At 35.7% G+C, this 5201-nt stretch overlaps 1 long non-coding RNA gene across 1 annotated transcript; it reads left to right on the forward strand.

The window, feature by feature from the left end:
* Positions 1–269: 269 nt before the first annotated feature.
* LOC116106939 lies at positions 270–503 on the forward strand. Its single transcript, XR_004124373.1, has 2 exons — positions 270–364; positions 450–503. It is a non-coding gene; the product is annotated as an uncharacterized LOC116106939 (long non-coding RNA).
* Positions 504–5201: the final 4698 nt, after the last annotated feature.

Below are 5201 nucleotides of genomic sequence, written 5' to 3' on the forward strand. Positions count from 1 at the left end.
TGAGCAGTAATATATAATTGTGGACATATAGAGACAAAATTTCAGCATGTTTGTTGGTCTTTTTATTATGATTTATTGTAATCAAAAGCATATTACTTGTTGAATCCATTGTTCTTGGATTCAGCTTTCATTCAATATTATTTATTTGATGATAATTTGTTTGTGATACACATTAATTTTTTGTGTTTGCCCATTATCCTTAATGTTTACGGTTTAGTGTAAACATGGTATGATATTAGGAATTACTAACCTGTGTCTCTTCAAAGGAATTAGACCTTATCTGAATGAAACAGAGAGGGAAAAGGGCAAAATCAGCTCTGGTGGAGCCAAAATCTAAGCTGCTTTTTATCATACGCATACAAGGGTACGTTGCATTCTTTGGTGATTTACCTAAAGTTTTTTGCTTTGTATTGTTTTGGGTTATGATATCTCACTATCATTTTATTCAGGCAAAATGACATGCACCCAAAAACTAGGAAGATCCTGTACAAACTAAGATTGACGAAAATCTTTAGCAGTGTCTTTGCCATGGCTAGTGAAGGCATATAAGAACAACTGCAAAAGGTGGAGCCATATGTTACTTATGGGTAAGAGACAAACATTACTTTCCATTATTTTGTGATATGATCTGTTGGATGTTTAGTGTGAGGATCAAACTACAAAAATTTGGTGCATCTCATGAAACAGCATGACTTTTGTATCATATGCACTTGGTTGGATGATGAATGTTGAAAACTAGAATAATCTAGAATTGTAACTTCTTTGAGGATGCATCATTTTATCACTTCATATATTCTATTATCCTTTAATTAAGTAATAAGAAGATAAGTGTGTTCTGTTGAAGGATACAACTATGATCAAGTTCTACAGATATAATTAATTCTTGAGCATCTTGGTTTATGTTTTTTATGTGGGAGTACTGCTGGTGTTGATGAATTAGTAGCTTTTATTCCTTCAACCAAATTGCTTATTCAGGAAATCATTTTGTTAGTTTATCATCTTTAGTTTCCCAATGCAAATAATTTGTAAGATGTTTCCCTGGTTTGAAGTCAATGGAGATAGTTATAATGTTGGTTTTTCTTGGGTATTTTACTCAGTATTGACTAGTTCCAACCTCCATGGGCTTACCTTTAACACCCAATAGTAGCTACTTTGTATTACCTTACAGTTCCATTCTCTCTTAAGAATGTTACCACTTTATGCTTTTCCAAATTCTTTTAATGCTATAAACATTGTTCATATTGTATTGACGATATTTTTCCCTTTTTTTGTTTTTGTTTTTTTAGCTCTTCAGGTTTTGGATGCCGCCAAGTCTCTTCCTCTAAGGGAGCTGCTGCATTCTTGCTTACTTATTTGTGTGTGCTAGGCGAGTATTACTGTTTGGGCTGTAGATATTTCCATGTTGAAACCTTGGACGCTTCGAAGAAGACTTTTCTCGCCATTGACCAGAACCTTTCTGGAGCTGTTTTCGCTGGGTAATTATTTACAGATTGCAAGTTGTTGCTCCCTCCTTTTCTTCTTGTTTTGGTTGCGTATATAAGCAAGATTTTAGTAGTTGTTCGGCAGAATTTTTGGGTTCTTTGGGTGGATGGTTCTTTTGTGTATAGCATGTGTAGTTGGCTTTTGTATACCAAAGTCCAACATTGTTTTTGTGTTCCTAGTCATTTTGTAGAGTCCTCTTTGAGGCTTGCTTGGTGCCTTCTTTGGAATGTAAATCCATGCCACCTTTTTTGTTTTCTTTGGCTTGGTTGCTTGGGCTTGTCCAAGGAACTTGACTTTGTAGGGGTCTTCTTTTTGGGAATCATTCTTTTATTCTTTATATAATTACCTTTTACCCAAAAAATATGCAAGAAGGATTATGCAAAGATAGAGAAGACAAAAAATATTTGTCACGCCCATATTATTTTGACAATAAAAAATTTGCATTTAAAAATATCTGTATTAAAAATTATTTGTCATGCTATTAAATTTTTTACAAAATTATTTCTATCACTATGCAATTTTTGACAAATAATATTATCATATAAACAAACTTGTGACAAAATAAATGTTGTCACAATAAAGTCAATGACAAATATATTTCGGTCACTATTAAAATTATGAGAATATAATTTAGTCATTATCGTCACAATTTTGACAAAATCAATTTCGTCATCATATATTATATTCTCACCATAAAGCTTATCATTTGGTCTTTAAATGTAAATCAATTGTGACAAAAAATTACTTATAGTGATAAAAATTGTCTTCTATTATTACAAATAATTTATCACAATAAACTAGTTTACAATGACAAATTATTATTGTCACAATAAATAATTAGGCTATGGTGACCAAACACTCTTTCGCCACCATACACTTAAGAGTACGAGCTTAATGTGACCAATATAATTCCTCACATTAGTGAAATGGTCACAATTTTGATATTTATAGTGACAAATTATTTTGTTGCGGAAAGCCTAAATTCTTGTAATGTGTGATGGCCGGTGCCCAGCCCCCTGAGACATACAATGAAGCTTTGGAACGAGCTTTACGGGCATAAATGTTTGTGAATAAGCTAATCCTAGCAACTCTATTAGTAGTAGCCCTTAGTGTTCCACCTCCTGCTTTACAGAGAGATAGAGCTGATGCCCCAACTAATAGAGAGGTGAGAAATAATAAAAGAATTTGGGCCGAAATGTATGCTATAGATGCCTGCAGCCAGGGCATATGATGAGAGATTGTAAAGCCCCTCCTGCTCCTACGGCACAGACACCTAGAGGTACTAATGCTCGAGTGTTTACAGTAGCTCTGAGTGAAGCTGAAGCTAGCCCATCCACAGTTACTGGTAAGTTATTATTTCACTCAGTTCCCCTTTATGCATTAATTGGTTCTGGCCTAGTTAGTAAATACAGGTACGGCAAAAAGACGGTACGGGAATTTTCCAGATATGATACGGTAAATGGTGAAAAATACATTTGTAAAAATTCGGTCATAAAATTCGGATACGAAAAAAATACTGTATGGGTATATACGGGTTTAATACGGCACACTGTCAATAATACATTTTGAAAAATACGGCAATATCAATCCTAGTTTTAGCACTTTTCATGGGCCATTTGGTTAAAATCTATATAGCATTTCAAATATACGGGTACAATAAAAAAAGGGTACGGGAATTTTACGGGTATGATACGACAAATAGTAAAAAATACGTTTGTAAAAATTAGGCAAAAATTCGGATACGGGAATAATTCGTGAATAATACAGTTGAGGCATATAATTTGCGAATAATACGGCTAAGCTGACAAAATACGACAGTTCGCGAATAATGCGTGAATTATACGGCTGGGCGTATAATTCGCTAATAATACGCGAATTTACTAACTGGGGATTTTGGAGCCACACATTCATTTATTACACATGGGATTTTAGAGAGATTAGGTTTGAAACCTATTAGAGTGGATTGTCCCATTAAGATAGAGTTACCAGATGGTGTTAGTGTGGTAACTCAAGAGATGCTTCCAAGGGAGTCCGTAGTGATCCAGGGAAGGGAGTTGCCAGTGGATTTGATAGTGTTTGATATGCCCGATTTTGATGTTATTTTGGGCATGGATTTCCTGGGGAGATTTGGAGTAGAGATAGATTGTCAGAAGAAGAAAGCAAGATTTAATCTTGATGATGGTGATAAGTTTAACTTTGGCGAGGGTCACCAGCTTAATATGTTAATTAGCAGTGTAAAGGCTAGAAAGATGCTAAGAAAAGGGTGCTCGGGGTATATTGCTCATGTAGTGCACAGTAGTGATGTCCCACAATCAGAGATTCAGAATGTGCCAGTAGTCAGGGAGTTTTCAGATGTATTTTTGGAAGATTTGCCGGGTTTACCTCCGAAAAGAGAAGTAGAATTCAGTATTGAACTGGCACTAGGGACAACACCAATTTATAAAGCCCTTTACTGGATGGCCCCAGTTGAGCTTCAGGAATTGAAAAAGCATCTTTAGGAACTCTTAGACAAGGGTTTTATTCGACCTAGCCATTCTCCTTGGGGTGCTCCAATTTTATTTGTGAAGAAGAAAGATGGATCTCTACGGATGTGTATAGATTATAAAGAGTTAAATAAAGTGACAGTGAAGAATAAATACTTGTTACCTCGCATAGATGATTTGTTTGATCAGCTGAATGGAGCATCCGTGTTTTCAAAGATTGATTTGAGGTTGGGTTATCACCAAGTAAGGGTTACAGAACAAGATATTGCTAAGACTGCTTTTCGGACTAGATATGGGCATTATGAGTTTGTGGTGATGCCTTTTGGGTTAACCAATACCCTAACAGTCTTTATGGACTTAATGAACCGAGTGTTTTAGGATTGTCTTGATCGATTCATAGTGGTGTTTATTGATGATATCCTGGTTTATTCTAAGATAGAAGAGGAGCATGAAGAACACCTAAGATTTGTGCTACAGGGACTGCGAGATAGGAAGCTGTTTGCCAAATTTTCTAAGTGTGAGTTTTGGCTAGATCAAGTTATCTTCCTGGGCCATACCGTCTCAAAGGAGGGTATATCAGTGGATCCAAGTAAGGTAAAGGCAATTCTGGAATGGCAAAAGCCGAAGACAGTAAAAGAAGTTAGAAGTTTTTTGGGACTAGCAGGCTACTATAGGCGGTTTGTAGTAGGGTTTGCTCAGTTGGCTAAGCCGTTTACAGTTCTCACCAAACAAAGAACACCTTTCATATGGTCGAATGCCTGTGAAGAAAGATTTCAAGAGTTAAAAAAGAAGATTGACCATAGCTCCTATTCTTGTGTTACCATAAGAAGCTGTAGATTATGATATTTATACAAATGCCTCATTTCAGGGACTTGGTGCAGTATTAATGCAGTTGGGTAGAGTAATAGCATATGCTTCTTGACAATTAGAAAGTATGAGACGAGATACCCTATGCATGATTTAGAGTTGGCTGTTGTAGTTTTTGCAATAAAAATATGGAAGCATTACTTGTAAGGAGCAAAGAGTAACATTTATACGGATCATGAGAGTTTGAAGTACTTCTTCACCCAAAGAGAGTTGAATATGAGGCAGAGGAGATGGTTAAAGCTGGTAAAGGATTATGATTGTGAAATTAAGTATCAACCTGGAAAAGCCAATGTAGTAGCTGATGCCTTGAGTAGAAATGCTTACTTGTCTCAACTTACAAGACAGAAAGAGTTATTGGGAGAGTTGATA

Source organism: Pistacia vera, unplaced genomic scaffold (genome assembly GCF_008641045.1).
Source record: "Pistacia vera cultivar Batoury unplaced genomic scaffold, PisVer_v2 Contig525, whole genome shotgun sequence".
Lineage (NCBI taxonomy): Eukaryota > Viridiplantae > Streptophyta > Magnoliopsida > Sapindales > Anacardiaceae > Pistacia > Pistacia vera.